General features: G+C 32.3%; 1 long non-coding RNA gene across 3 annotated transcripts; it reads left to right on the top strand.

The window, feature by feature from the left end:
- The first annotated feature begins 4,351 nt into the window (after positions 1-4,351).
- LOC145056776 (uncharacterized) lies at positions 4,352-7,449 on the top strand. Of its 3 annotated transcripts, none has more exons than XR_013685916.1 (7): positions 4,352-4,922; positions 5,362-5,426; positions 5,513-5,626; positions 5,975-6,109; positions 6,187-6,344; positions 6,437-7,204; positions 7,318-7,449. It is a non-coding gene; the product is annotated as an uncharacterized LOC145056776 (long non-coding RNA). The 3 variants fall into 3 exon arrangements; XR_013685917.1 differs by lacking the exon at positions 5,975-6,109 and having other exon boundaries at positions 4,356-4,922; positions 6,437-7,050; positions 7,136-7,204; XR_013685915.1 differs by lacking the exon at positions 5,975-6,109 and having other exon boundaries at positions 4,355-4,922.
- The last annotated feature ends 15,413 nt before the right edge of the window (positions 7,450-22,862 follow it).

Here is a 22,862-nt window from a genome sequence, read left to right as displayed (position 1 = left end):
GGTGCATATGGCTTTATGAAGGCTTACAGGTTCATTTTTCTTATTCGACATCATGTTGGTTCTTGGAAATCATTAGTATTGCTCCTAGCTATTGAACATAAAGATGTTTGCACCCTTAGATAGAAAGTCCAGTGTCTAGATTGGAGGACCAACTCTTGCTTCACTACCTACCTTCTAACACATACATTTAAAAACAATTTTTTTATTCTTACTGGTGGTATTTTCCTTAAAACTGAGTTGCTTTGTATGGGTGTTTAAAATTAGTTATCTGAAGTTTCAGACTTCATGGCACCTTGTATCTTTGTTGTGCGATTTCGATTGACTTTTTTTGCCAAAACCGAGATCATTGTAATCGTCTTTTTTTGTTGTTTAGGGCTACAAGGAAGAGGCGGGGGAATTGGTACTGCAGAATGATGCAGTCTTTAGGGAATGAAGAATGAAAGTTAGAACATGTATTTATGCGTCTTTAAGAAACTCAAGAATTCATTAGATTTTTGTGTTTGAACTATTTGCTTGATTTTATTCATATGAAGAGTCATTTTAATATATTTTTATTTGCGTTCTTTTTTATTACTTAGAGCATTGGGTGTGGGCAACAAGGTGCAACACCACCTCACATGCCACATAAGCAAGTGGTGTTATAATACCAAGTGGGGAAATGAGCAACAAGATGTAATACCAACATTTTGAAAATAAATATTTTTATTTTTGTATTTTTTTTTACTATTTTTTTTTTTACTTTTTTTGTTTTTTTTTTGTTTTTTGTTTTTTTTTTCCTTTTGCGTTTTTTTAATAACTAATATATTTTTTTTATAAAACATATAATTTTAAAAACAAAAAAAAGACATAATATTTAAAATCTAAAATCCGATTACAATTAAAAAAACATAATTTTAAACCTAAATCTTCTCTAATAAATGAAGGTTTTTTTTGCCACTTGTCACACTTTCATTCATTTTGTCACATGTCATTTTGTGGTTATTTTGAATTAATTTTTTATTCCATATGTAATTTTGTGGTTTTTCTATTTTATTAAATTTCATATGGTATTTAAATTTAATAATAAATGCATATCAATTTCATTAATTAACTTTCCTTATAATTTTAAAATTTTAAAATAAAATGTGATTAATTTGCTTTGATTATTTTATTAAATGATTTGTTTAAATTTAAAAGAGAAAAAAAAACACTTTAATTTTAGTAATTCAATATTTTTCTCATTTTTCTTATAAATTCAAATTTCTCAAATGTTTATACATATTTAATTATTTTAAATACACCCATGTAATACATGGGGCTCACACCTAGTTAATAACTAAAATAACATTGAAATCACTACTAAATACCACACACAAATCCTAATCAACCCAAATATTTTTTCCTAATTTGTTCCTTCATTGCTTGTAGCACTGCTAGATCAGCAGATGCTAAACCCTCTTCGCTTGTCCGAAGAATTGACAACTGTTGTGTCATTAGTTCCCTCTCTTTTTGCTCCTGCTTGTCCCGTGCCTGCCTTTCCATAAATTCCAAATGACGACGTTTCAACTCATTTTTTTCTTTTATTAGCAAATTATGTTCGTCGAATTTCGCTCTCATTTCCGCCGCATCTTTTGCTCTCGTCTCCACCTCCTCCGCATGTCTTGCAGCGCGCCTCGCTTTGTCGCGTCCGGGCGGTCGTCGTGGTGGGGATATCTCTTGGATATCATCCGGGATCTCATCGTCATCGGCGTTTAGGTCGATGTTAGTCCGTGCGTCTGACACGTCGACCGAACTAGAATTGCGAGACCTTTTGGATTGAACCGCCGACGATGTAGGCGTTTTATTCCACTTTGGATCCGCTCGCAACAATTCCCATGATTTTTCAAAGTCGAAAACATGACCCATTTCGACCCGATATTGTTCCTTAGCAGCTTTGAACAAATCAAAGTCGTTGGTTCCACTTTGTTGTTGCGCCGCAATCCGGTTGTAAATACCGTTGAATTTGCTGCACCACTTACTTATCATACCCCATTTGCCGCTCAACATGTCGTTGTTGCGATACGAATTTTTTTTAAAAAATAGCGTGAAACTTGTCGAGCACCGCCCCCCAATAAGCTCCTTTTTTCATTCCATTTCCGCGAAGTTCGTCCTTTGAAGTAGCACACCAAGCCTTCGTCAAAGCGTATTCCTCCTCCGGTGTCCACCATTGTGGAACGTCTGCATTTTCAGATTCCACCGCTATTGATTTCCCTTTTGATTTTCCTTTCCCTTTCCCTTTCCTACTACTTCCTGCTTCCACTTGAACTGTTGGTTGTGTTGTAGGTGACGGTTGATTGGTTGTTTGTTGCATTGAACCAAAAGTAGAGAAAAAGATTTTGTTGTAAATTTGGGTTTTGACCAAATTGATTTTGTTGAATGTAAGGTGAGTTGGGAAATTGCAGTGGCGGTGAAGCGGGATTGAAATCGGCACCTTGTTATGGTATTTGTGGTGAACCTTGAGACGACAAAAGGTTAAAATAATTTTCGTATCCCGCAAATCCGAGAGGCGATGTTGTGTTTGGGTTTGATGATGGAGGAGGGGTGTTTGGGTTTTGCTCCATTTTTTGAATTAAAGATATAGATATATAGAGGAGAGAAAATGTGTATAAAGATATAGAGAGAATGAGAGAAAGGTATATAAAAATTGAAATAAAGTGTATGTATATATATAAATGGTAAAAAGGTAATTTTTTTTTGAAATGGACCGTTATTAAACGGTAAAAAAAAATGTGCAACGTATATTTTTTTTGGCGTTACAACTCGTTTCCAAGGCAACGAGTTCCGGGCGACGAGAAGCAACGGCTAGGGGGGGGGGGGGTGTTCACCGCGTTATGACGGCGTCGCGGAGTGCCACGTGGGTCTCGTCGCTTCTCGTCGAGGCCCATACCGACTCGTCTTACGCGTCCAACCTTATGACACGGATGCTTATGTTACATGGAAATATTAGTAGAACGCTTGGTTAGAATATATTAAATAGTTTGTCATTTAGTAGTAATTAACCAATGTTAAAATTTATTACCCATAACTATCCTTAGCTAAGAGCAAATGTTTGATTTAATATTAATGTCTAATAAAATCTATAAGGAAAACTTACATTCCTATGTATTTTTTTTTCTTTTATTTGCAATATTAATCTTGGTGAGTGGATTCTTATGTTTTAGATCTGTTGTTTTAAAATGGTCAATACCACATGACTTGCTATCTTTTTTTTAGCTTAACTGATGGTTGAGATTTAAAGATGAAGTATGAAAATCACTACATTGGAAAACTCATATTAGGATGATTGGTCAGAATATATTAATCCCATGCACTCCATCTTGGTTTTTGTGGTTTTTTATTGTCATAAAATATTGGTGAATTCTTTTTGTTTCTCATATAAACATTATTCTTGAATTCATTAGATTATCGTTTGACGTTAGATTAAGGTGGTGTTGCGGGTTATGATTCAAGGTTTAGATTTCTTTAGTTTTGCTTTGAATTTATTTTTTGGTGGGTGGTGGATGTTGGTGACCGGTGACAGGAGTGGGTGTGGGTGTGGGTATAGGTGTGGATCCAAATTGTCTATAAATCAATTAATTCATTTACTTTAACTAAAAAATAATAAATAAAAAAACTATAGAAAAAAATCTGAAGGACAAATATATTTGAGAGATGAAAACATAACAAAATCAAAACTCGTAGATTATCCAAGCAAAAAAAATAAAATTATAGCCCAAATGCGTAACCATTGATTTTATTTCATTCACTACAAGAAAAGTCTTTAATAGTGACCAAATTTTTAGTGACTACCTAAATATTGGTCACTAACAACATCATTTAGTCACCAAATATTTAGTCGTCACTTGAATTTTGGTAATCCTTCAAATTTAATGACCACTTCTATGTGGTCGTTACTAAATCGGTCACCAAATGATGAGTAAAATTAAAATACTTTCTTTCATATCATAATGACTACTAGTGACTAAAAATAATGGTAATTATGTTAAAGGTCTAGTGACAAAAAGAAAAAAAAATAGTGGTCATAATGACTATTAGTGATTAAAAATAACGGTCATTATGTTAAGTAACCAAAAATAAGTCACTAGCTACTCATGGTTATTCAACTTAAATGTTATGTAGATAAAGTGTGACCACTCAAATGAAAAACAATTATTGATCACAAAATAGTATCCACTAAAGCTTTGTTTTCTTTCATAGATAATTTTCCAAAAGCTCGTTACATTTGACTGGGCCTTATTTAAGTTCGTGAGCACTTATCCACAACTAACCGAAACCCTTTTATTAAACATATATATTATATTACGCTTCTCAGATATGGATGACCTAAATTCATTTTTGGACCCTTTTGGCCTTTTTCTTCTGGTGTTTTAGAAATAAAGAAATTAATTTTCCTTTTTCTATTTTCCATTATTATAATATACGGATGAAAGTGTTGAGATGATTTTTTCATCGTAATGTTGAAAACACATCCCGCCTCTCATCAACACATCTCTCCTCATAGTTTGCCCTAATTCGACATGCCAACAGTTCGGCATCAATGTCGTCATTCCATCGTCGCTCCATACCCTCCCATCGACGCACCTCTGATCCCCACTCGAAGTCAAACATGTACTTTTTTTCTCCGTTCCGACCATTGATGTAGCTACATCTATTGCTCTCATGTTGCACAGTAGATAATCAATCGGCTCCCTGATTCCATTCTACCAAATAGTAGCTAAAAGTTTGATTTTCTATCATTAACCTAAACGTGTCTGTCTTCTCTCTCGCCTAACACCTGAGGCTCCTCCACATCGTTCCTTTCCAAATTCGCAGCTCCATCCGTCGTCTCTTGCATCTTCGGTCGTCTCACCCTTCCCACACCTTCGACATCACCATCGCACAACATAACTCCAACTCATCTTCAGGTATCTAGTCCGTTCTTCATTTTTTTTTCCTAATTTCTCTTTATTTTTGTTGAAATCGATGCTCTACTCCAAATCTGATTAAATTGGTGATTTCTCGGTAATGAAATCGTTGATATGAAATTGTTTGTTGATTTCTTAAAATCATGATGTTTTGATGAAATTGTGTGCTGATTTCTCCATATTGTATGTTTTGATTCGAGTATAGTTGTCAATTACGTGAAAAGGAATACAATCATTTTTCAAATTTCTTTCTTTTCTCATTAATCTTCATCTTATAGCTTTTATCTTGTCTTGAGATTAGATGAAAAATTAAAGTTGCCTTTTTCTTCTTGTTAAAGATATAGTACTTGTGGTTATAATACATATTTTGTTTCATCCATGAATACATGCTTTCAAAATGATAAAATATATTATGTTCTTGTGTTTGATTACGTTAAAGGATCTTCAGATGCTAAGGAGCATAATCAAAAAGCCTACACACATTCCGAGTAGTTGGAGAAGCAGGTATGTATGCAATGAATTAATTTTTAGCAAATTATGTCATGATTTGCATTCTTTTGTACTTTATAGGTTTTTATTCCTTATTATAGGTGGAGAAACTACATTTGGAATTGGATCACAAACTCAGGTTAAGGGAGGCTTTGGAAACTAGATCGAAAGAATTAGATAAGAAGATGCTTGATATAAATCCAAAGCTTCAAGAGGTAAGATTTTCTATTATTTTGTTTTTTATGCATTAGTAGTATACCTGAATTTGAATTCAGCTCCATTCCATTCTAACATTTGGCTGCAAATGGTTGTTGAGTTGAATTCCATTAAATCCTACAAGCGACAATATTCAACTTTCCTTACATAAACTCATGGAATTCAATTCCAATCTCCAGCACTTGTAAACTGAAACTCAACTTTCATTACACAAACTCATGGAATTCAATTTCAACCAAACTTATCATGGAATGTAATAAGTCATTCCATTCCATCTAACTAAGCATACCTATGGCTAATGATATCTATTAAATCCTACAATTAATGTAATTTCTAATTTTCTATAGAAAAATTGATGTTGACAAAAGATCAAAGAACACTTAAACTTGTAGACTTTGGATTAGCAAGAGAAGAGACAATTAGTTACCGAGATAATGATTACCAAAATAGGGGCATATCATTGGATGGCTCCAGACTCCAAAGTAATTTTATACTGTATGTTTTAATCTTTTTTTGTCAAAGATAATGATTTTAAATGTCTTTTTTATTTTCCTAACAGTTATATACTACTAGGACACTAAGACAAGGAGAAAAGAGCATTTCAACTAGAAAGTAGATGCTTATAGCTTTGTAATTGTATTATGGGAACTTTTACACAACAAACTACCCTTTTAGGGTATATACAACCTCCAAGCTACTTATTCTGCATCTTTCAAGGTAAAAAAGTAATTTTATATTATCTCCTAAAGGGTAAAATAGTAAAACAGGAGGGGTGTAATTATAATACTTACTTGCTTTTTATCATTCAGAATGTGAGGCCAAGTTGGATGGAAGATCCAGATTCTCGACCAAACACCAGTCAAATCATACAAATGTTACATTATTTTTCGATAATTTTGAGTTTTCTAGTTAATCAGCTAGTGATTTCCATGCTTAGAATAGGTGTTTTCAAACGATAGGTACTAGTTTTAACTATTAAAAGTTAATTACTATCATTGTATGAACTATTATTTTATTTTTTCATCCATTTAAACCACCAGAAGCAACACCATTTTTTACTCGATCACTTGGACAATGAATAGTCATCACATCATCTTTGACTCACCAACCTCATCCTGCTTCTTTGGGGCTCTTCTTTTTGCCATTTCTAACACTAGCTGTAAACATTCATCTGTTTCTTGATAATGTCTTTTTGACATATAGATAGATAGATATTAATTTGCTGATTTTGAGCATATCTTGAAGAGAGCAACACAAGGCCTTTTGTGATATCAGAGGAGGTAGACATTTTTTTTCCAATTCCCATTAATTCATAAATTCTTCAAATTTTTCATTCAAATGATGGGGCATGACAACTTCATAAATTATTGCACAAAATCTTTCAAAGTTAGCAAGTATCATGGAAATGCCAAATCACAAGGAGGTAATTTTTATAATGCTTTTACATTTTAATGTCTTTTTGCATTACTTCTTTTGCACTCTTATGGTTTTGTTATATGTTGATGAAGATAAAATGAGACACAAAATTGCATAAAGCATACCTTATGATGCCATCAACAGGGGATCTCACTTTTTTGGTATGAATAATTACAAAATCTTTAAGCTTTTAGTTTATAAAATCATAACAAAAATTATAGGCTTTATGAGATATAACCATCTGGATGCAACTTGCATCAACTATTAATTGCAGAGGTCAAAGACGGCATGTCATGCTTGAAAGCATCAAAACAAGGTCGTGGATTGCAATAAAACTTGACTTCTACTTATCTTACTCTTATTTGTCTTTGACTCTTTGTTTGAAATAAGATTCAATTTTTTTTTTTTTTTTTTTTTTTTTTTTTTTTTTTTTTTTTTAATATTTTCATGGTAAAGAAGAGATTGAATCTATCATCTTTGAATATTTTGTATAATGCTTACTTTGTCTAAATGTGAATATATGATGTTACTTTTTAGTCATTTCAGTACTGTATATTGTGGGTTTGTTCAAATATGAGAACAATTTATGCTTATCTTTTGACGGGTTTTTTTGGTAACTAGTTAGATAAATCAGTGGCGACTTTCTATGGCCACTAATTGGATACACTAGTGATGAATTTCTATGGTTGGTAGTCGGATGAGACGGTGATAACTTTTTATGGTCATTAAGTAAGAAAAAACAGTGATGATTTTCATTCATTAGTGACAACATTTAGTGACGAAATGGGTCGTCAAAGATTTAGTGATTAGTATATTTTAGTCACTATTTAGTGACCACTTTTATATTTTCGTCACTAATCAGTTTTTGTGACGGATCTATAGCGACAAAAAGTGACGACCAAATGTTTAGCCACTAAATCATTTAGTGATGACTCCTTCTATTGTTTTGTAGTGATTACATATACGGTGAAGATGATTTTCATTCATATTGTTAGATTATTTTGTTTTAGGTAACTATTGTGTGGATGTAAGGAGAATTTTGGCCCAACAGATGAAAATAATAAATGACTTAGATTTTGAGAGTCTATGATATTACAATGGAATATCATGTACTATAATATCACTCAAATTTAATTAAAAGGGTATTTTAGACAATTAACTATATTTTAAAAATGAAATTTTCAAATTTGAAGGGACAATTCTGGTTTTTTTAAATTAATTTAATTTCAATTCTAATTAAATCTATAATTTTAACCAATTATATCTTATTTTATTCTGTCAGAATGCGATTCAGTTAAAATGAAATTTTGTTAGAATGACATTCTGTTAGAATAATAGTATATGTCATCCTTGAAGAATGCATAAATAAGAAGAAAACATGAATAAGTACATTATGAAACAATATACAAAATCGATTCTTCAATAATATATCAAATAATTATATTCTATGATTGTGATACAAAAAGAACATTCTTGAATAATAACAACTTTCTAAAAGAATAGCAAGTGTAATTCTTAAAAAGCAACATTCTTAAACTGTGAGTATGATCAATGTTTGATTCATTCTTCACATCATTTATATAAGGTCTTCAAGCCATTCCTATCACAAATGCAACAAAAACATTAAAATCCAACAAAAAACACTAATTCATTCTGAAAGAATAATGTTGCTAAGATTCATTTTATACATTCTGGTGGAATACATTCTAGTATAAGACACTATTGTTCTACATATTTTCTTTCTTTTCCACATGAATGACAAACTCTTCAAAACCTAAAAAGAAAAAAAAAAACCATTAAAATCTAACAAAAACACTAACCCATTCTAAAATAATATTATTGATAATATTTGATTTCTAAATTTTGGCAGAATACATAAAATACATTCTGTTAGAATACAAACATTCTGAAAGAATGAATTTATATAAATAAATTTTGACAGAATGCACACAAATACATTCTCAACTCATACTTAACTTCCACATCATAATAGACTAATTTCTTCTAACAAACAACACCAATTGGGTTTTTTTTATACATTCCAAGAGAGAAAAAGTAACAAACAAACATTAATGGTATCCTAATGAGAATTACAAGTTTAATAATGCATAGATTATTCAAAATCTTGATATATATTTTGGTAAAATACATACTATATGGCATAATACATGGGTGTTTTAGCAACTTCCATCCATTTCAAACCATAATGACTCTCGAAGACATGAATAACAATTCAAGAAAACAGATGATAAGAGTTACCTAACGATTGTCATATTTGGAGCCTGAATCAAACTTCTAACTATTACAATTGAGAGATGAGATGATAAACTTTTCTGGTCATCAGTGCCATTGGACGTCTCCATCGTAAAAAAATGACATTTGAGGTTCGATTTCCTGCAACACAGAATGTTCTTAAACTGTTCTCCAAGAATGGTTTTGAATAAACTTAACGAATTTGTATTATCAAGAGTATGAAATAACTAATCATAAGAAAATTAAAACATTATGTCCAAATGAATGGATGAAATATTTGATTCAAGCATTTTAACAAACAGTTGATGTACAATAATCAAATACCTTCTGAATTTTAGAAATTATAGTAAGAAGAATGATGTAAAAAAAATTAAAATTTACAGATAGAGATATTCCATCGTAAATTAAACACATTTTAAATTTTTATGTTTAATAAATACAAATAATTAATTTGTACTAAAACCAAAAGCACGAGGTGATGAAAATTCAAAAATTCGAGTAAAGATGTAAAAAAAGGTTGTATACTTTTTGTGCTTTTGCCTTTGTTCTTTCTTTTAAATTAGACCACTAATTGTTTCTGGAGTGGCACTTACAGAATTTGATAAAACATGAATTTTTGAAAAATTACCTGTGACCACAAGATGTTCTTATGTTTCTAACGTATAACCAACAAATTGATGGTCTTTGGATCGAGCAACAAATTGAAGGTCTTTGAATCAGCAGTAGCAAAGATGATTTAGAATGCGGCCAATGGTGGAGATAGATAAAGAATAATCGGTTATTGTGTGAGGAAGAGAGGCCGATTTTCTTTGATGCGTCAAGAATTGGTTGTTGTGTGAGGAAGAAAGGTCGATTTCCTTTGAGACGTGAGTCGATGTCTAGGATTTTAATACTTAAAAAAATCGATCCCCCAAAAAAGGATATGAATGGTTAAATTTGGATATTAATTAATAGATATATGTAATTTTACTAATTTACCCTTATTAATTTAATTAATATTTAAATTCTTGTTAAATTCTCATTGGTCCATACATACATATAATAGTAGTAGAAAATATTTGAATCTACCTTTCTCTCTCTTTTTATATATATATATATATATATATATATATATATATATATATATATATATATCCTCAAAGACGCCTCCTCTCCTTTCTAATTGTATATTTAGCTTAAACAATATGTCAAACCAAGAAGTGCCATTATTATATTTTATATTTTATAATAAAATAATAAATAAATAATACAATTATAACGACACTACAAATAATTTTTTTTATAACTAATTAGATTAAGTTAAAAGCATTTGTCGAAAAGAAAAAAACAAATTATTGCACTGAAAGTAATGTTTAGTGATATTTATCAATACACTGTATCTTATTAATAATTTTTAGATGTAGTGACTATTTATGTAAAAAAAAATAATCACCTATAAAAGCTTATTTAAAAAAAATAAAAAAATAAAATTGCACCCGTCGGCTAGTCGTCTAGCGCGGGTAATGACTAGTATATTTAATTCTCTAAGTAAGATTTTATATATATTTATTCTTATTGCATATTTAATTTTCTGTAACTTATAACTACTAATTTAATAATATTTGATAATTTGGTTTACTATAATTATAGGGCAAATTAAGATTAAAAAAAAACATTCTTTTTGCAATCGAATACAAGATGAATATAAGCAATGATTATGGTCTTTTGAAAATTTTGAAGATTGATTATTATAACGACCAATGGAGCTTCTATCCAGACAAAATGTTGTTGGTCAAATTTAGACAATTTTACTTTATATGGGCATATATTATAAATTTAGGAAATCTTTAGAAAAGTTCCGATATTTTGGATAAATTTTTAATAAAGTCTTAAATTTTATTTTTTGAAATAAAATAGTCCTGACTTTTTTACAATTTGAATAGAAAAGCCCAAGAAACCGGCTAATTTATTCACTTTATTCATTTTTGACCTGTTCAGCAGGTCATGGGACCAAATTGTTAATTTTTCAAAAATAAATAGACTTTTTTGCAGATTTCGTCAAAATTTTTTATATAATGTATAAACATATTTTTTACATGTCTATATCTATTTTTATGTATTTTTGTAATTTTTATATTTTTATAAGTATATATTTACGTATTTTTATATATTTTAAATGTATAAACATATTTTTTTACTTATTTATATGTATTTTTAACCATTTTACATATTTTTTATATATTTTTATGTGTTATTTTTTAAATATTATGTATTTATATGTATTTTTATATATTTTTACGTATTTATGTACTTTTAAAGCTTTTTATATAGATGTTTATGTATTTTAAGTGTATAAACGTATTGTTTTACGTATTTATATCTATTTTTAAGTATTTTACATATCTTTCATTTATTATGTATTTATATATTTTTTAAAGTTTTTTATATAGATGGTTTTGTATATTTATGTATTTTAAATGTATAAACGTATTGTTTTACGTATTTATATGTATTTTTTAAGTATTTTACATACTTTTTTTTTGTGTTTTTATGTGTTTTTTTTATGTATTATGTATTTATATATAATTATGCGTATTTATGTATTTATAGATGTTTATGTATTTTTATGTACATTAAATGTTAAAGTGTATTATTTTTACGTAAAAAATATATAAACACGTAAAAATAATACAATTAAACATTTAATATACATAAAAATACATAAAAAATTATATAAGAAAAATAAAAGAATACGTAAATATGCAAAAATACATATAAATAGATAAGACATAAAAAACACAAAAAATATGTAAAATAGTTAAAAAAAAATGCATATAAATACGTAAAACAATATGTCTATACATTTAAAATACATAAATATACAAAAACATCTATATAAAACACTTAAAAGAATACATAAATACGTAATACATAAAAAATATATAAAATACTAAAAAATAGATGTAAATACGTAAAAAATACGTTTACACATTTAAAATACATAAACATCTATATAAAAAGCTTAAAAAATACAAAATACATATAAATACATAATACATAAAAAATTACACATAAAATTACATAAAATTTATGTAAAATTGTTTAAAATACATAAATAAGCAAAAAAAATACGTTTATACATTTAAAATACGTAAATATATACTTATAAAAATATAAAAAATACAAAAATACGTAAAAATAGATATAGATATGTAAAAAATATGTTTATACATTATATAAAAATTTTGACGAAATCTGCAAAAAAATTCCTTTATTTTCGAAAAATTAACAATTTTGTCCTATTACCTGCTAAACATGTCAAAAAAGGCTAAAGTGAATAAATTAGCCGGTTTCTTGGGCTTTTCTATTCAAAAGGTGAAAAAGTTAGGACTTTTTTATTCAAAAAATAAATTTTAGGACTTTATTAAAAATTTAGCCAAAATATCGAGACTTTTCTGGAGATATCCCATTATAATTTAATATGTTATTAGGATATATGGTAAGCCCCTTATTTTGAAATCTTGACTCCACTTCTGGTTTCATAAACCTTGCATCCTTTTAATCATGAAATTACTTGATATAAAATTAGTGTTGAAAGAATATCTTCAATACTTGGCTTCAAAAATAAAATGAAGAAGTTTCATGGATTGTTTGCTCGAATAAATTCAACATTTAGCACAACAATAATATTTAGACACGGCCAATACCATGACCAACGATCACCACCATCGGAAGCGATGGTTCTTTTCTTCAAAACAAAACGGCCAAGTAATTATAATTGTTGTTTCCTCGACTTTTCTTCCTCTCTCGATCACTTATTCATAATCTCATATTTCCTCTTTTCTCGGTTTGATTTCTGAACACCAAGACAACCACACACTTTCATTTACTTCCCTTTTATTTTGTGGCACAGAAGAATGTAAAGATACAAAGCGATGGTATTTATTGCTCTTCACACCCATAGAAGATGCACACATACAATTTTCTTCATTGGACATTATATCAAGTGAAATTCTAAGTGTAACTGAAAACATTATGGTAGTTGACCTTAATTTCGAAAGAGAGATTTTGTGACATCCGCATTTTTACGGCGATTTTAAAACTTTTTATTTATACTTTTTTAAAATAGAGTTTATTTATAACTATGGAATTTAGTCCCATAAACGTATTTCTGAAGAAATGTTTTTCATTGATTATTAAAACATCTACGGTATCTGTTAACGTTGCCATAAATGGTCCCGTTAAATGTAACGGACATCATAAACGAGATGTTATCTCGTCAGGACTTTGGCCAAGGTCCGGCCTTGGCCAAGGCCATCTAATACCGGGTGGCAGTTCGTTTCTCTTTGTGAGGGACGGATATCCCCCGCAATCTACTCATTCACTCACAACAGACCAGGATGTGACAGAAAGCTTAGGTGACGATCAGAGTAGACGTCACCAGACAGTTAGTTAACGTGGGTATGATTCTCCCAGTCAGAGGAGGCCACGGTTCACGCTCATCGGATAAGGTCCTCGCGATCCGTTAGAGGCAGGTATAAAATGATCTCTCTTCCGCCTCAAGGAAGGGATCTCATCTTCTCTCTCAAAAAGATTACCCTAAAATTACCTATCTCAGTAATCTAACTTGATCGTTGGAGCGACGTCCCGGGAGAACACTCGGACATCCTCTAACAATTCTTCTCTGTGTTGTGTTCTTAGGAAAACTCTCAAGGCAAATTCATCATCCAACATCCTAACCCCCTGAGAAATGTCACAACATTTGGCGCCACTCGGACGTACCCTCAGAGTGATACAGCTAATAAACGACGCTGGTTCTCTGCGAAAAAGGGATATGCACCCAACCACATTGGGGACAGCAGTAGAAGCCCTGTTCAAAATACCGGTGACGCTTAACAACGACCATCATCGTGAGTATAAAACACATGACCCAATACAGGTGCTAATGGCACAGGTCCCGCCGATTACATAGAAGACGAGATTGAGGCGCTCTCGAGAAACCTATTCAATATTAGCTTCTCGAGCAGTGATCCCAAACCATAGAACTGGGATCAGCGAGATCCACTCCTTATATCTGGATTCATCCGCCACACGAAATTTCATCGAATATACATCGACAATGGTAGCTGTTCTGATATACTCTATGAGCATTGTTTTCGACAACTACTAGATGTGTTGAAGGAGGGGCTACAACCCCTAACCGGTGGACCATTGGTTGGATTCACTGGACATAACTTGTGGCCATTGGGCACTATTCAGTTGCCCTTAACATTGGTCAGTCACGACGAGAAAGATCGAATCACAAGAACGATCGAATTCTCTATGATCCGGTACCCAACGGAACATAATCTTCCGCCAGGGATCAGCGACGGTCCTCGCCACAAACACCAAGGCACAACGTTTCCACCAGATCAGAGCCGCCAAAGAGCTCGTACGCGCACCAAAGAAGTCCAAGGATGGATGTTCCACTGAACAACACCAGATAAACATGGAACATCCAGAATAGCTCATGCGGATTGGCGCTCACCTATCAGACAAGACCAGGGCACGGCTAGTGGCACTCTTAAAGCAATACTCCACCGTTTTCGCCTGGAAACCAACAGATTAGACAGGCATCAATCGACATATTATAGAACACAATCTCAATGTTACTCCTGAAAGCAATCCAGTTAAACAAAAAAAAGGCTATGTAGCAGAACGGAACAAGGAAATAAATGCAGAAGTAGCGATCTGGTGAATGTTGGCATACTCAGGGAGGTAATGTTCTCGGCGTGGATAGCAAATGTCATCATGGTAAAGAAAGCCAATGGGTCATAGAGAATGTGCATCGATTACTCGGACCTTAACAACGCCTTCCCAAAGTATTGTTATCCTCTCCTAGAGATTGATCAGAAGGTCCAATCACTCAAAGGCTTTTAGCTCAAATGTTTCCTTGACTCATACAAAGGTTTGTTGGGTTTTGTATACTACAACATCCTATGGTGCACATACAACCCTAAATGCTTTGGATCTATGTTCTCTCTAATTATACATGCAATGTTGTTTCCAAAGCATAAAGCCTACAACTAGCATACAATTGACATAAACAACATAAAAATGAGTTATAGAATTATTTCTTTTTTGTAGCTTATAGTTTTGGCCTTTAAGAACTTAGCACCTCAAGTATGATGCCTCAAATGGTTCACAAACACCATGAACAAATGGATTACTTTTGAGAAAGAATATAGAGCACTAAAATTCGGCTATGCTTCTCCAAGAATACATGTTCAACCAATTTAGGCCAAAGGGGTGTGATATATATATATATATATATATATATATATGTTGGAATCCAATGGTGTAAACCCCAATCTATACACTTGGGCTTATTATCCATGATCCATGATCCTTGTGTACTAACTAATTATGGATCCTTACATAAACTTAGTCCATAAGCCCAAACCATATATATAACTAATTTACACAATTAGTCCCTATTAGTTTAATTAGTCTCTTTTGATTACTAAATTAATTCCAAAGTAATTATTAAACAATACTAATTAACACGATTTCATATTAATATATTATACTTGTAATATATTAATAAATCATAAATAACCTCTTCTTAAAAGTCCATCCTATCAAATTTCTCTGGTGAAGGCAACCAAAATGGACCATGCTACTCTCGTGTCAAGTACATACCAATTGTAGTTATGGGCTTAGAGACCTAATCCAACAGTCTCCCACTTGGATAAGTGTAATAACTATTATGGCAAGTATGACTTAGACACCAAATAGAAATTGTAGCTCTTAAAAGTCGTTGTCGAACTCTAACCTAGTCAATGACGCGTCCATCAGAAAAGGGATCATATATTCCTCCATTCTACAAGATATCATATGTACTGAGACATGGATTGTAATCATTCTCTCTGACCATCTGTTGTTTCCCGATTTCCAATTTATGACGACCGACTAATTGAACAAATCAAATCAGTCCAGGGTTTACCAAGCGCTTAGGGTGCCATTACTAAATCATCGAGGGGCCCACAAATATCGCTTTTATCCCTCTAAGGGAAAAATGAATGGATAAACTTCAACTTAAATGCTTTCTTGTACTTACTCATCAAATCACACACAACAATATGTTTTATAAGACCAAGTTAATGGTTCGTTTAGATATGTCAATGTGCAACGGACTTGTAAATTACAACTCACATGTCTTGGTTTCACGAATATAAGATATTATCGTCTTACAATCACTCGTGATAAAATCCATGAAGTGATTAGATGAGCGTGGGTTTAGTCCAATACTCAGACCTTTTGAGCACTCATGAATATCGTAGCAAACTTTTTCTATGTCTAAATACTTCAGACAATCTACAAGCCAAAATCATGACAATCTTCCCTCAATACCTACTTCCAAAGTATGATCGAATGTGGATAGTTTGAATAACCTAGTTATTCGGGAAGTCAAAACATGCAAAGTGAAACACAAGAATAATTGAATCCAATATGGTCTTAGAACTTATGAATATAAGTAAAACATCTTTTATCAAATCACCATATTAATTACACATTATTCATTGTATAATGTTTCGATTAATCAACTTAATACTTGAATTAAAAAAATAGTCATCCCATGCTCCAAGCATGCACACTATGTTTACTTATGGTCCTTTCTTTGTGAAATAGATCAATTGAAAGCATTTCAATGACACTCATTTCACAATTCCAAATCCTTATTGTAAATGTAAGAATACCAAATTCTTGTCGTTTACTGTAATATGTTAGATTCTAAACTTAAATGCAATGATCCTCTTGTAATGTCTATGCACAAAAGTCACAGAAACTTGGCAACAGATATCATTAAGTATCCCAATGGAGAGCAATTCCATGGAAACGAAGTCTCACATTCAAATTACATTCCTTTGAACATCCTTCTTGCATTAAGTTTTCTAATCTTACACAAATTTAAAGAATAAGTTTCACTTATGGTAATATTTCCATATTCCCATTTTGACTATCACTTCTGAACAAGAGTTGCCTCTTTTCAGAATATGTCAATATGGTCCTTCCAAAATTCAGAATATACTTCCAACTATCCATAAGCAACCAATCTTTGGTAAACCTCAGATTGTCCTCAACAATTGCTTAACCATTTTAGTCATATCTCGTTCTAGTCCCTTTTCGCTCTTAATGAGGCATTTGGAAAATTAGAACAGATTAATATTATAGCTTATGTAATCGATCCTATATCTGAAGCATATGAGATACGATACATAATGTTTTACATAAAGACGTGATACTATACTAGTCTCTTGCTATAACTTTTTCATATATTCTTGACTAAAATCTCAATCTAAGTTTTTAGATTTGAAATGAAGTACGAATTCCTCTCCCTTAATCATAGCAAAACAACTTTTCAAACCCTACAACTTTTGCAAATTGAAACTTGTTTTCTATATTTAACATTGCTAACTAGCAACACTTAACGTAATAATTGTGCTCCCACTAGCATAATGATTAGATTCTTATTAGCATACACTTATGCTCCCACTAGCTTTGACATGTACCCAAAAATCAGCTAGACTTCTAGAAATCAATACTTGTTGACTTTCTTACCAAAGTTCAGATTTCTGATAAAAGATGCTTTGATAAGACTTTATCTAGGCTTCTCAAACTTATACACCTTTCCTTAGATAGCTCAAATGTGTGTCTAAACAATTTTAGAACTTACAGCTACAAGTCTTAAATGTTTAGACCTTTTTCCATTTCTCATAATTCAAACTATGAAGAGGGATGTCGTAATCATAATCGAATTTGAGAATGCGAATATCACAATTGCTAACTCTTTAAAATCTACTTAGTGGAAGCGTTTCCTCACAATCATTTTCATAAATTGGAGAGAAACCTTATGACACTTAGATTCTTATGGTGTATGTGTTCCTATCCATGTATATTTGTCAAAACCATAATCACAAGACATGGTTAGTGACAAATCCAAACTCATATGGACTGAACTTGTTCGATCTTAATTTCTTGTCACCTGGCAGCACAAGGGCCTACCATTGCTTCCAAGTTGTTATGCAACCAACTTAGAACCGATAGAACTCACACGCATAGTCAACTTTAACCGGAATGGGCACAGAAACAAGAATATGTCGACACGATAGGTTATAAACCTCAAGTCGTGCGCTAGTGATAAACAATTGGTTTACTCTTGATTAATTCTTGAAACTCTTCAAGATCATTAAGACTCCCACTGACCTCTTGACATGTAAGATTCTCTTTGTCAAGATACATTACTTGACAAATAAATATTCAAGAGTTAGTGCGATTTCTTATCAAGACAAATAATTCTGACAATTGGTCTTAGTCGGTCTTTGTTTTATCCAAAGAATCACAACTTACCAATTTCAAATGTACAAGAGTAGAAAACATTTTACTCTACATTTGATAAGTGTTATAAACCTTTCTTAAGATTATGTCACTCGAGGCTTGATCTTGGAGTGTTACTCTAAGACTCAATTTTGGAAAGAAGTAGGATTCACCCATTTTTTATTTAACTATTTGAACAATTCACGATTCCTCTTGTTAGCCATATAAATGCACTAAGATGTCCTTAGAGAATCAATTGTGATATGGTTTCATAATCACTAAGATAATCATAAAACACGATACTCAAGTAGTCTCACTTCTTTTCAGATTGGAGAAACTTTATCTTTCTGCCTAATTTGATTATTCTTATTCGTTCTGCCATACATTGAAACTTTTCCAATGGTTCAGAATTATACTTTATCTTGTAAGTATAACCATATTTACTAAACTTTAGTAAATCATAACGAATAGTCTTACTGTTCTTTGTGGTGGACCTGACCGATGCACAACTAAGTGTACTCGATCCCCTAGTCCTTCACTTGACTCACATATACATGTGAACAAGGAATTAGACTTAATTTCCCAAAGATGAAGTTTTCATTCATCACACAATACAAGTTGCATGATTCTAAGTTTCTATCCAACTGAAACTTGGGTGATGACAATCTTTTTGTATTTGGAAAATTATGACACTACCACAAACGAAAGAATCAAATCCATTTTCCAATATTGCTATCAATGGAAACATATAAGCATCAATTTTCAGAAATGCCATTGTAAGGACATTTAAAATAAGATAAAAATAAAAAAACTTTTCTTTATTTATAAAAGACAAAACTGCAAAAATTGTCCTTGTGGTATGCATTTTTTGGGGGGTTTTAGTCAAAATCACGACTTTTTTTTATTGGAGATCCTTTTGAGCTAGTTTCTTGGTGTTTTTGGTCCCTCGGTAAACTAACAAGACTATTATGCCCTTCTGATATATTTTTTATGCTTTTTCTATTTAATTTAAATGAAAAATAACATAATTAATTAATTTGGGGCCTACATCTCCCTCTCTCTCTCTCTCTCACACACACACACACAGAATAAAGCACACATCTCATTTTTTTCTTTCAATCTCTACTTCAACAAATACGAAGGGCTGCCGCCTCTAACGATCTTGAGGTAGCCACCGCACCACCTGTCATCGCCCTCTTCTGGTCCGGTATTTCACCCCACCACCATTGCTCCACCACTCCTTCCCCGTCTCACCCACGAATGTCGTCGATGACAAAGAAATGAGAGCAGGACCGATGAGGCAAGGCATCCACCACCTCCGCACTACCACTGTTCTGCCATAACCCATTACTCCACCCTCCTATCCTTTTTAATCACTAAAGCTAGAAGAGGACGACGAGGCATCAGTTTCTTCCAAAGAAACGAGAGCAGGACCGATGTGGTGCGTAAATTATTTAACCAGGTTCCCAAATACAAGACTGATCCGATTCTTTCAAAACCCAGAAAACAAAATTAAATGTGAGTGTGTGTCTTTTAATTTTTCAGTGTGTGTATTGAACCCAAATCAGCTATGGGGGTAGCATCAATTTCCGAATTAGCTTGTGCAAATGAGCCTGTTTGAACACTAAGTTGATTTCTTCCATGAAAATATTAGCCTGCTTGATTTCTGGGTCCAAAGCTTCAACCATGGAGTTCACTTCGCTGAAATACCTCCATGCCCATTCCGCTAGATTCATATCCCCATCTCCTTCATGTGGTTCTTTTCTAGTTACCAATTATGCAAGATTCATACACCAAGATCTGAGATTTATTTTATTATATGAAAATCAAGAAATTGAAACATTTAGAAACTAACCTATAAGAAATTGATACGATGGGAGGAAGGAGTAAGGGCTAGGGCTCCTGTACTCGACAAAATAAACATGGTTGTGGTGGGTTTTTACCATGGCAGCGGAGAGTGGCCGAGGGACTTGCTCCGATGGCAAGCAGGGGTGGTTCTTGGTTGTAAGTGAAGAAGAAGAAGAAGGAAGGGGAATGTTGGTTTGGTGTGTGTGTGTGTATGTGTGTGTGTGAGTGAGAGGGAGAGAGGGGGGGGGGGTATGTAGGCCCCTATTTTATTTTTTATATATAAATACCTATAGGAAAAAAATGGAAAATAAATATAATAAGGGCAATTTAGCCATTTCAATTAATCGAAGGACCAAACTCGCAAGCAAACTAGCTCAAAAGAACCACCAATCCTAAGAAATCTATCATGACTCCTAGCATCAGCTCAAAAATCTGATCATCGAACCATGCGATTGAAATCCATCTCTTCGCGATTAGACTCAACATGATTTTCCTTTAAGCTTCCTTTGATCTTACAAAACCTCAAAATGTAATATTATCACATCATGTATTAAGAATCTACCAATAGGAAGTTAATATAGTTAGATAGTTGACTTACCTGAAGTAGAGTCAAAATTTTTGACTTTACCATCCTTACGAATTTTCAGGTATATATGGAAGCTTCACAACCAATGCCCATTCTCTTGGCAATAGAAACATATGGACTCTTTGGGAATGGTACATGGGAGTATCTCAGACTTAGCCTTTCTCTTTACCATTTGGTCAATTGAATTAACCATGGCCAATCCATTTCCATTGGGAAGAGAAAGCTTTTCTAGACTTCCAATGTTACCATTGTTAATGTCCATGGTAGTGTAGGGAGTATATCTTCCAATCAAAATTTGCTTTACTAGTGCGCCAAATCATTTCTGATTCAGTAGCAACAAGCAAATAGATAAGATCGATAAGGGTCATGTCATGGTCTGTCATATAGTAGCCCGTAATGAACTCACTATACGACTTAGTGAGTGAATGAAGAACCAAGTCAACAGCTAGCTTAATCAAGACTTCGACACCTAACTATCCCAGCCTGTCAATATGTAACTTCATCTCCAAGACATGAGCACATACAAACTTTCCATCTTTTTGTTTGCTTGCCAATAGGTCTTGAGTGACCTTGAACTTAATAAGTCTTCGAACATGTAAGCTAGGGAGAATTATTGGAGGAGGTGGAGGAAGTGAAGTTCCACTACAGCATGAAGAAGGGATTCGTCTTTCACCTTGATCGTCTTGTGGAATATCATCTTTATGAAGAAAGCTTTTTCCAAAAGGATAAGGTAGACCATAGTTGTCAGAACTAGACATCTATATGGTAGAAATTCAAGTTTTGTTGATTTAAGTCCTTAATATAACACCCAAATGAAATATTAAGGCTAGGACCCAACACAATAGTTTATGATTCGGAAAAGGGATGTCATAATCCAATTGAAAATTATTTGAAGGTAGGTAAATGATGATTTACCAATTTCCACCATGAAAAACGAAAATGATTTTAAGGTTTTAAATGAATTGAAATTCCTAGATCTTTTGAGATTCATTGAACTTTTTAATGGCATATTTAATATCGATTGTGCCCTTCAAGTTTGTGACTGAGATGTCGAGGATTAAAAACAAGGTGTGAATAACCATGCAAATTAGCTTGGTACTCTCGATGTCATTTATCACGTAATCAATGTGCCGGTTAACCACATACGCTCCATTGATCTATGACATACATCGAGCTACCCTTTTCCACCCTTTTTAGTCCAAGTTAACGTGCCGGTTTACCACACACGCTCCACTAACGACTTAGCAAGGTGTAAAGTGCAATTTCATGGGTTAGCACCAAATTCACATTTTTCCTAAGTAACTAAGATTGGGAATTTATAAAGGTTTAGTTACTTGGTATTTTTATTATACTTTTAATGAGAATAAATGTCCTATCATACCCGCTCGGCTAACGACCCTCCACCAGTCAAGGAAGTGGTGGGTGAGAGTGGACACCCATTAAGCCACCATTTTATATGCAGTAACCTTATAGATCAGCTTCGTGAATGAGGTTTACAAACGGTAAGACTGACTTTTAACTTATACATATATAATATATTAGACTTTTAATTTTATATAGTATAAGGGTGTACTTTAAACTTTTAAAATACAAGGTGGTTTAATCTCTTAATTAAACAAGACTTTTAATTTAATTAAACTTAAATCATGTTATTATGTATTTATTAAACTTCTCTTTTAATTAAACACTTTAATTAATTTAATAAAATCCATAATGTGTAATTGAACTATACAAAGCAGCTAGGTTATTAAAAATTCAAAGTTAAAACTATTTAATTAATTTTAAAGTTATAAACC

This window comes from Lactuca serriola, chromosome 6 (genome assembly GCF_051521515.1).
Source record: "Lactuca serriola cultivar US96UC23 chromosome 6, Lser_US96UC23_V15, whole genome shotgun sequence".
Classification (NCBI taxonomy): Eukaryota; Viridiplantae; Streptophyta; class Magnoliopsida; order Asterales; family Asteraceae; genus Lactuca; species Lactuca serriola.
The sequence above is the reverse complement of the archived record's forward strand: the minus strand, read 5'-3'. Positions and strand labels throughout refer to the sequence as shown.